Source organism: Corvus kubaryi, unplaced genomic scaffold (assembly GCF_017639235.1).
Source record: "Corvus kubaryi isolate FWS band 111438036 unplaced genomic scaffold, C.kubaryi_AGA036_p1.0 37272, whole genome shotgun sequence".
NCBI lineage: Eukaryota > Metazoa > Chordata > Aves > Passeriformes > Corvidae > Corvus > Corvus kubaryi.
The window spans coordinates 1,863,798-1,874,463 of NW_024581084.1; the positions used below are offsets into that span (position 1 = coordinate 1,863,798).

At 50.9% G+C, this 10,666-nt stretch overlaps 1 long non-coding RNA gene across 1 annotated transcript; it reads right to left on the reverse strand.

The window, feature by feature from the left end:
• Positions 1 to 8,795: 8,795 nt before the first annotated feature.
• LOC121663366 lies at positions 8,796 to 10,660 on the reverse strand. The gene is made up of 2 exons (XR_006015615.1): positions 9,212 to 10,660; positions 8,796 to 9,098 (listed from the first exon to the last, which is right to left on the reverse strand). It is a non-coding gene; the product is annotated as an uncharacterized LOC121663366 (long non-coding RNA).
• Positions 10,661 to 10,666: the final 6 nt, after the last annotated feature.

A 10,666-nucleotide genomic window follows, 5' to 3' on the forward strand; every position in this document is an offset into this window, starting at 1 on the left:
CCATCCCTCATCCCATCCCTCCTGCAGCCATTCCTTATCCCTCATCCTATCCCTCATCCCATCCCTCCAGCAGCCACTCCTTATCCCCATTCCTTATCCCATCTTCCCAGAAAAGCCACCCCAGGGCACAGCAGGGCACGATCCCTTGGCCAAGCTCTGTTTGCACACCCAAAAAACGCCCAGGAAAGCTGATCCCAGGCTGAGATTTCCTCCTCCGTCCCGCAGAGCCGCGGGACAGCAAAACCCCTCCCCAAAGCCCCGCTGGTGTGGTCCCTCCTTGTGCAAAGGGGATTAAAAACCAGGATCCTGCAGGACAAACAAGGACACTTCTGCTCCTTTCCAGCAATCATCGCTCTCCCTCCCCTTTTTCATTCCAACCTCTGCAAAAATGCTCCTGGTTTGCCAGCCCGTGAGGCTTTCCACACTTCCCCCTCCTCCCCGGGTGCCAGCGGGGTGAGGAGGGACCCAGAGCTGCCCTCTGCTCCCACGGGAATCCTCTCCGGTGCCTCCTGCATCCCGCAGGGCGATGTTTGGTTTGGATCCGCACCGAGCTCGGGGTGACTCAAACTGACCTTTCCCGGTTCCCGAGTCAAGGCCTCGGATCAGGCACAAGATGTTGGAATTCAATCCCCTTCAGGGGCTGGCAGGGAGCTGCTGGATGGGAGAAAGGAGCTGCTGGATGGGAGAAAGGAGCTGCTGGATCAGGAAATGGATCTGGTGGGAGCCTCATTGTCTGAGCTGAACGAGGACCCCTCGTGCTCCCCTAAAAAGCCTTCCCGGGGCTCTTCCTGCTGCCAAGGGAGCTCCCAGGGCCAGCCAGCAGTGCCAGCCCTGCCGCGGGGGCGGCTGAGGGCACTCAGCATCCTCCAGGGTCACATCCCAAGGTTAATCCCGAGGATTGCTCAGCCTGCCTGGGAGGGGGGCGCAGATTCCCCTGACTGACCAGCACCAGGCTGGGAGTTACGGGACAGAGCCTCCTCAGCCCAACCCACCAGATTCCCCTAAAACAGCCCCAAAATAGCTGAGATTTTCCTGGAGAGCCTTCCCAGGCACAGAGGGCTCTTCCCACACCGGGACACTCCGTGGTCACCCCATTGCCCTCGTGGCTCTTTCTCTCACGAAAGCTGCCAGACCGGTAGGACTGGACTGGATTCTCTTCGGGGGATTTCTACTTTTTTTCTTCCTCCTGTCCCCAAATCCATCCCTCCTGCCCCAGTCACACAGGAAAAATGTGGCTGTTGCTGCGCAGTTTCGGGTCGCTGGCGAGACCTCGGATTTGTTGCCTTTTTGGGGGTCATTGTTCGGGCTGGAACCTCTTGGAAAAGACTTGGTCTGGACACCAAACCCGGACCATTTGATCTCAAAAGATAAAATATCTCATTCTGGTCAGTCTTTGAGCCGATTGAGGACAAATGATAAGGTGACAGATAAGGAAATAATTAAATGAAAGCCCACGAGGAGCTGCATGTGCAGTGGGAAACGGGATCCTGCTTTCCTGTGGATAATCCTCGGGGCCTGTGGGTTCTCTGGGGTCTGGGATAAGGGGGAGTGCACGTGGCTGCTCTTCTTCTCAGCAGGGTTTAACCAAACCTCCACAAATTGCCAAAAAAAAGGGTCCCTTCAACATCCTCTGCATCGAATTGGGCTGGAATTGGAGCAGGAGGACACAGGGCAGGGAGGAGCGGACACAGATCCGTCCCACACAAATCCATACCCAAACCCGGTCTGGATTGAGCTCAGGCACACAAAAAGGACGCTGAGAAGCCTCAGAGATTTTCAAAGCCAACCCAAACTGTTCTCTGAAGAGCAAACACTCCCCTCTGCCAGGCCCCGGCGCTGGGGGCAGGAGGACGATCCCGATCCCAGGGCTGGCAGAGCCGGCAGCTGATCCCAAAATCCTCCTTTGTTTCTCAACTTCGCCTTTTCTCTGCCGTTTTTTTTTTTTTTTTTTCCCTTTTTCTTCCCTTTTTCCCCCTGTCAGGTAACAATACCTCCTTTCAGGCCCTGCCAAAGCCCTGCTCGGGCCCTCTCCGATAAGAGCTGGCAGCAGAGGGAACTGCCATCGATATTTGGGTGAATTTTAACTCCCTGAGCACAGCCGGGGGGGGTCACGCACCAGCACCTGGGCTGTGTTTAAAAGCCCCCCTTTCAAACTCGCCTCCCTGCCCAGATCCCCCTGAATTCCCGGTAAATCTCTCTCCAGCGGCTGCAAAGACAGCGCTTAGAGCTGGGACTAAGCCTCCAGCCGCGCTCCACGCCCAGGTACGTTCTCCCAACGCTTCTTTCAAAATCTTCCCCTTAAGCCCGGCTTTTTTTTTTGGAGGAGTGAGCCCAGCAGAGCTCGCAACCCAAATTTCTCAAGCGCAGCTTTTGGAATTCGACGTTAAAACACAAACCGAGCCGCGGGTGTCTTTTGTGCCCCGGGGTTTGCCCGAGGGCTGTCACCGGGATTTCGGGAATTTTGCTGGGAGGCAGCACCTGTTTTCCTCCTGCTCTTCCCAGTCTGAAATGGGTTTGGATGTTGTGTAGGAGCTCAGGATGATGATAAAGAGCAGTTGGAAGCGAAACTCCACGCCAAGGCACAAACACACCCTCCGGAGCCGTATTTATAATCGAGTTTTTCCTCCCGAAAATTCAATGAAAATGCAGAAGTCAGGCAGTCAGAGGCTTTCTGTGTTGTTATTAAGAGCCAGCAAACGTTTCTTGGGAAAGAAGAAAAAAAAACGGGAGCTGGAGGGTGTAATGCTCAGAATAAACTTTTCCCACTTAGCAGCAGGATGAGTTTTTTTCACCAAAAAAAAAAAAAGTCAGATTTTTGCCAAGCTAAATGGTCAGAGCGTGTTTCCAATCTGTCAGAGCTAGAGGGACACACACAGAAAATCCCTGCCCTCCCCATTTCTGGGGGTTTTATCTCCTTCTCCCTCAATTTTAACACCATGAGAGTTGTTTTTTGTCTCCCCATGAGCTGTTCCTGTTTTTTGGCCACTTCAGCGAAGGAAATTGGAATAAACGATACTCCTCTGCAAGGTCTCGTTGTAAAACTGAAAGGAAGTCAATTAATTCATTAAAGAGCAGTTCTGTTGATGAATTTTGCAGCGATTTAGAGAGGAATTAAACCAGCGCCTCTCGCTGCCCCGGCGGCTCCCGGGCTTGTCCTGCCCCTTGGAGGCTCCAGGTTGGGATGGAGACCTGGAGCTCCATAAAATCCACTGAAATTCCATTTCAGCACCTCCTGAACGAGGTTCACGGCCCTCACCCCCTGCTGCATCCAGCAGCAGAGGCAAAAATCCCCCCGGAATCCCCAAATTCCAGCAGAGCGAACCCAGAGCGCGGCACCCGCCCCAGGAAACTCCTTAAATTATCAGGACAGGGAAAAAATGGGAAGCTCCATGAAGATGTCAGGGATGCAGCCACGAGCCCCCCGTGCCAGAAATGCCACCCAGCTGCCACCGCCAAAACGGGCACCTCCAAATTACCTCCAAAAGGCTTTTCCCATGGAAAAGGGACTCGGGAGCCGCTTGGTGCCGGGACAGAGCACCCTCAGCACCCGTGGGGAGCAGGAAAAGGATGTGCCACACTCGGCACAGCTGGGGAAGGCTCAGCAGCCCCTGTGCCAGGGTCACACCTAAGCCGTGGAGAGACACGGCCACATCCAGCAGCAGAGCGAAAATCCAAAAAAAGTCCCCAAAAAATCCCCAAAATATCCCCAAAAAATCCCCCAAAAATCCCCAAAAAATCTCCCAAAACGTTTGAGCAGAGCGAAGCCCAGAGCGTGGCGGGCTCAGCACCCGCGGGGTGGCTTTGGGGACAGGAGGGGACTCCCAAAACCCCCAGCTCCGGGGAAGGAATAAAACACCAAGCACCAAACTCTCGGCTCGGCTCTCGGCCCTGGCTTACCACGGATGGGCTGGGGAAAGGAAATCTTTACAGAGATTGGCACGGGGCAGCCAGGCCCGGCTCTAGGCCTGCCTACGTGAGCCTGGCTTTAGGTCCATCTGGATCCACCTCCAACAAATCCCTGTCTATTGCTCAGCAGAGAAAACTGGGGGCTTTTTACATCAATACTCCCCGTGTAAATAAACTCCCCACCCTGAGCAAACTCCGAGGGATCCCGGCGCAGATTTCTCTATTTTTCAAATAAATCATCCTCCCCCCCCACCCCTCCGTGGAGCTGGCAGCTCCGATTTCCAAATCACTGCAGGGCTGGCAGCTGGAAACAACCCAAACAAACAATTTTACACGTTCCAGAAGTCGAAACCCCCTCCTCTCCCTCCCCAAACCCACCGTCCCAAACACCCCCTTTTATTTTATTTTATTTCATTTCATTTTATTTTATTTCATTTATTTTGTTTTATTTTATTTATTTTATTTTATTTCATTTTATTTATTTTATTTTATTTATTTTATTTTATTTCATTTTATTTATTTTATTTTATTTCATTTTATTTCATTTCATTTATTTTATTTCATTTCATTTCATTTCATTTATTTTATTTCATTTCATTTCATTTTTTGTTTTATTTTACTTTATTTCATTTTATTTTTTTTTTTTACTTTATTTTATTTTATTTTATTTCTTTTTTTTTTCTTTTCTTTTTTTTTTAATTCATTTGAATTTCGTGTTGAATTTGAGGAGCTGGCTCCGAGGAAATCGGTGACCCAGGGACATCTGCAAGCCATTAGGGCCCAGACTTCAGGTAGCTCCCAGCAACACGTGCTGGCCACATTACACCCTCCAAGGATATTTCCACAACTTTCCTTCTCCAAATAAACAGTCGGGCTCTGCCTGCATTAGGCAGGAGCTGCACAAACAGGTAGAGAGAATGGCAGTTTTATTCCCCTTCCCAATTCTGATGGATTTTCTTGTAAAGCTGGTGCTGGGCTCTGTAATTTGAGCTATTGCTCGGAAAACAGAGCAGGGCTGCTTCGAAATTACGGCCGTTTATCCCTCTGGATGGGACTCGGAATCGGGCACGGAATTCACCCCCACGCTGCTCGCTGGGCAAAAGAAAGGGATAAAAAATAAAGAGATCACAATGAGAAGCCAGCAGGAGTTTAGGGCTGGGTTGGGATCATAATTTTTATAAAAATTGTTAGCAGGTTTTGTGCCTTGTGAAGGCATTTTAATTCCCTTTAACCTCGCTGAGAGAGATTTCACGGTGGCACGAGGTGGTGGCACAGTGACCACTCAGTAGCCTGATTTACAAGGAAAAATGGATAAAAAGAGGTAGGAAATGATGGTGCCACCAGCATTCCCTGCAGGACATTTTTCCTTTTCTCTGTATCTCTCATTTATTAAAAAAAAATCATAAAAGTCGCTGAACTGTGATGGTGATCCTGGGCCACCAGCATTCCCACCAGGACGTTTTTCCTTTTGTCCCTATCACTCATTTATAAGGAAAAATGGATAAAACCAGGTAAATTGTGATGGTGATCCTGTGCCACCAACATTCCCTGCAGGGCATTACTCCTTTTCTCCAGATCCCTAATTTATAAGAAAAAATGGATAAAAACAAGCAGAAAATGATGGTGATCCCTCACCACCAGCATCCCCACCGGGACATTACTCCTTTCATCCACATCACTCATTTATGAGGAAAAACGGATTCAAATGGGTACATGATGATGGTGATCCTGTGTCTCCAGCATTCCCTGCAGGGAATTTCCCCTTTTCTGGAGTGCTCTGATTGTTAGGAAGGAAAATTCCCTCTTTTGTCCTCATTCCCGGAGTTTTCCTTGAGGCTTTGATTGGTTTTCCCGAGTGACTGGAAGCAGATTGATTTATCCCAGCATGGAGAAGCTCTTCCAGCCCTGGCTCTGAGGGGAAGCTGTGCCTGGAAAACCGGGAAAATCCACAGCCAGCAGCACTGGCCAGGAAAAAAGTAACCCCAAAATTTAAAGCTGCACTTTGGGGGGGAAAAAAGAGAATAAATTCATTAAAATTCTCCTTTCTTTCCTCTTAGGAGAAAACCCTTTGGGAAGGGAGGGGAACACTTTGGGGAGGGCATTTCCATCCCGCTCGAAACGAGAGGGATAAATTTTCCACGCAGGCAAAGTCTGTCGAGCTTGGAGCCAAAAGTCCTGGAGCGAATAAATAAATAAATAATGAAATAAATGGATCAATGGATCAATGAATAAAGAAAGAAATGTTAAAGAAATAAAATAAACATTAAATAAATAAACAAATAAATAAATGCTAAATAAATAAAAAAATGTTCCTCCCCCCCTTCCCTAAATCTCCACATTAATCCCTTTAATCTCCAGGGGGAAAAAAAAAAAAATTCCCAAGAGCATTTGTGAAGTCCAAGGCTGTGCCCGGTGGTTTCCAGCTGTGGGAGAACGAGCAGAAAACAGGGAATTGTTTCTGTTTTCCACAGTGGAGGCAGTGCCCGAGCCAGGGAATGCTCCAGCTTGAGCTCCCGACTCCCAGATGGGAATGGGAGTAAACCCACCCCAGATTTTCCTTCCCCAAAGTGGGGAGCTGCCCATCAGCACCGGGATTTCTGTCAGCAACGGTGCAAATCCCAACTTTTCCTCTCTTTTCCTCGGATTCTCCTCTTTTTAGCACTTCCCAACCTTTTTTTCCAGGAGCAAACATCTTTTCCTTTCCTGCTGCCTCCAATCTCACCCTAACCCTGATTCTCCCCCCAGCTTTGCCTTCCCGGGATGATTTTGGAAGTGGGAAATGAATCCCACTGTTCCAGTATTTAACAGACACCAACGCTGCCACCCAGCTCAGAAATAATCGGGATCATTTCCCCCCAGGGCTGGGATTATTCTCCCGAAATTCCCGAATTCCTTTCACTTCACTCCCCGGAGCGAGTCCCCCACGATGGTGTTTGTAGGCACAAATGAAAAATGAATCTATTTCCACTTGCTCTGGAGCCTTCAGGCTGCTGTTACTTTTTATATTAAAAAAGAAGTGGGACAGTGCCTGTTCTCCAGTTTTTCCAGCCATTCCCAGGATTTGCCAAGCTCAAATCACACCCTGCTGTCCCCAGCTCAAGGTGCAGCAGGGCTGGGTTTTATCACGACAGGCCAGAGAAACAGAACTTCCAAATGAATAAAATCTCCTGGAATTCTGAGCTGGAGTTACAAAACGGGTCCAATCCCAAGGAATTCTGAGCTGGAGTTACAAAACGAACCCAATCCCAAGGAATTCTGAGCTGGAGTTACACAATTAAAGGCATTTCTGGAAGGAATTAAATTCCAATTAAAGGCCCCAAGGCCGTTCCCCATCAGCTCCTGCTCCTTATCTCCTTTTTTATCCCACTGCACCATGACCTTCTGATAAGGCCGGGTCAGAATCCCTGAGAAACTCTGGGATTTGGGAAAATAAATAGATATGGGCCGAAGAGGCACCTGAGCGCAGCTGGGGAGGCCGTGCCAGAGGTGTCCAACACCTCTGGATCAGCGGGAATAGGAAATGGGATCAAGGGGCTCCGCACCAACCTCATGTCCTGGGATCCAGGACGGTCCCACAGCTCTCGGGCAGCTCCCCCCAACACCCAAAGCACAAATTCCATCCCTGCACCGGGAATATCTGGGATAGGAGGGAAATCCGGGGCACTTCACACCTGGAATAGCACAAGGCGAGATCCCTGGAGACCCGAGCAGGGCTGGGAAAAGGGGACAGAGGAAAATCAGGGAGAAACGGAACATTCTGTGCCGAAAGGGAAAAGCAGGGACGGGGCTGAGCCTTCCCTGCTCACACTACACAGGGAAAAGGCAAAGTCTGGGAATATTTCTGTGGGATGCAGCCCGCTCCTGTATTTAATAAAATGTCGCTGCTGAGGAGGGGGATTTTTGTGATAATTAAGCCGCAATTAATGGAGCTGCAATTAACAAGAGATTAACCAACCCTGCCAAAACCACCCTCGGAAAACAGCAGAGCAAACATTCCCAGGTAATCCAAAGGCACAATCGCACCTGGAATTTCGTCTTTTGGGCCATGGATCAATAATTGATGCAGTTTTGATATCAAAATTAAGAGATCTGCTGCAGGAATGCCTCTGTTTTTAGGGAATTCCACCACACCCCAAACCTTCCCGCTTTTCCCTCGTTGTGCTCCAGGAGCAGGGAAAGCCTTTCCCGGGATGGCAGCAGCTTCTCCTTGGATTTCTCACCCACTGGGGGAGTTGGTGGCAGGGCAGAGGCACCGCTGGCCTGTGTGAGCTCAGAGGGGACCCGGTGACATCACAGCATCCCTGGGGAAGCCTTCCCAACCCCAATTCCAAATCCCGGGGATCGGAGCAGAGCCTGAACCTCCCCAGGCTCAAAGGGGAGCGGGATCAACCCCTCCTCCCCCCAGAACCCCCAGAATTCCACAAAACAACTCCTTTCAGCACAACTCATCGGAAGCACAGCAATATTTTAAATTTGGGGAGAAAAACCTCCCCAAAATCCCCCTCGGGCCGCCGTTCCCTCCGCTCCCAAAATTCCCATCTCCTCCACTCCGTGCACAAACGCTTGGAGAGTTTTATTTCCTAAAAAACCAGGGATTTGGTTTAGCACCAAGGCAGGAAAAACCCATCAAACAGGGGCTGTAATCCTCACTAAAAATCTTCCCGGCTCTCTGAGCTCAGCACTGGGGGTAAAACAATATGAATTCCCGAAAAAAGAAAAGGAAAACTTCCATCCTGACAGGAGAGCAGCAGCAGCAGCAGCAGCTTTTAAAGGCAGCTTCCACCCGGCTGTGATTAATCAGCTTGTCCACCTTGTCTAAATAGTCCATCGAGCAACAATTAAAAATAATAAGCCAGAAATTATCAAATCACACACAATAACTGCAAAGCTCCTTCCCCCTTTCGCTCTTGTTTATTGTTCAAACTTGTCAAGCCCCTCGCCACGCTCTGAGCAGCCTCTCTGGGAAAGCAGAGCCCCTTGCAGCAGATGGACTTGCAGGATGAAAAATGTCCTAATTATGACCCTTTTCGGCCAATCCATTACCCTCCAAATTGTCCCGGTGTTTGTCCCTGCCAGTCAGCAGCAGAGCCGGGCTGCTGTCACGGCGTTTTGCTCCTCTCCAGGTACATTCGTGCAGATTCAGGCCCCAGCTGAGATCAGAACCATCCCCTGCCCGCGTTTGCTTTGATGTTCTGCAACAAACACATTTATTAGATGAGATTTGGGGAGCGCAATTCCAGCACGCGCCGCCCTGGAGCTGACATTACCCAGGGAAAATCATTCACATTATCTCCTCAAAGTTTACCTTGTCCACCGCAAGTAACCACGCAAAATTCAGTGTCCCTCTCCTGGAATATTGAATATTCAGCGGAGGGAAGAAACACAACTCTGGGAGAAGCGTCCTCGGCGTTTCAGGAATAAAAACCCCCCAGTTCTCCTGGAGCAAAGCCCCGCTCTGCTCACAGAGTTCCTGCAGACAAAGGCTCTGCAATAGAGCACAGCCACTTACCTTAAAACTCACCCAAAGCACAACTACTTCCCAAAAGTTTGCAAGCAGGAAAAAAAAAAAACAAAAAACCAAAATCATCACCAGAACCTCAAGGAAAGATAAAAACAACCAGGGGCTCCCAGGGAGAGGGTTTCGAGTGCGTTTATTCACAGCTCCTTCCCCGCTGCCTCGTCCTCGTCCTTTTTTTTTTTTTTTTTTAATGTATTTTTTTTTTCACGTGCCCTTTCCAATACCTTTAACCCTCCCTCGCTACGGGAACGACGACAATCGCGACAGGGGAGCCCCGCCGCGACAGGGCACGGAGGCGGCCGCTGTCCCGAGGATTGTCCGGCCGCACAAAGGCTGCGAATTAAAGCAGCAAATTAAGGCAGCTTCGAGGAAGCCCCAACTTTAACGCTCGAGTTGAAATGCAAAATTCTCGGCTCCGGGGTTTGGGAAGGGAGCAGCGCTCCAAGGTTTCTGCCCCGAAATGCGCCGAGGGGCGCGGGGTGAAGGGAGGGAGGTGGGAAGGGGAGCAGCTCTTCGGGAGCTGCCTTTGCGCTCAGCAGCTCCCACCAAATCCCCAAATCCTGGAGCCTCAAAAACCGGGATCTGCTTTATTGCCCACCTGGATCAGGTTTGGAGCGACAGCCCTGATCTCGTTCTGACCCGCACGGGAAAGCCGTTTGCGGATCAAAACCTGTGATTCCTACACACCGCTAAAGATTTCTGTAGCGAGAAGTGTCTGCATTACCCACGGATACCCCCGGGAAGCTCCCGGTGCTCCGTTTCGAGGACAACACTTGATCAACTCACAGAACTTTTTGTGGAGAGGGGGAGGGAGGAGGAGGCCGCTCCTTCCCCCGGCACAGCTCCAGGCCGGGGTGCGGGACCCGGGTGCGGTACCGGCATAAGGAACCGGGATGAGGAACCGGGATGCGGCACCGGGATGAGGGTCCCGCATCCCGCGGCAGCGCAGCCCTGTCCGGCCGCGCAGGGGAAGACGCGCCGGGGCCACCGGGCTGGGGAGCAGCGACATAAAGAGAAATAAACGGCGAGGCGCGGATGTCGCAGCGCGGGGTGGGCGGAGGGACGCGCCGGGTCCCCCTCCAAAAACACACCAAAAGAAAGTTTTAAAAGGAGGAAAAAACCAAAGCCAAGCAGCGATTCGGGGGTATCTGGGGCCGGCCACCGAAGCCCCCCGCGGCCGCCCCCGCTCTGTCCCCGCGGTCCCGGGGGGGTTCGGGGGCGCGCCCGGCCCGGCCCGGCCCC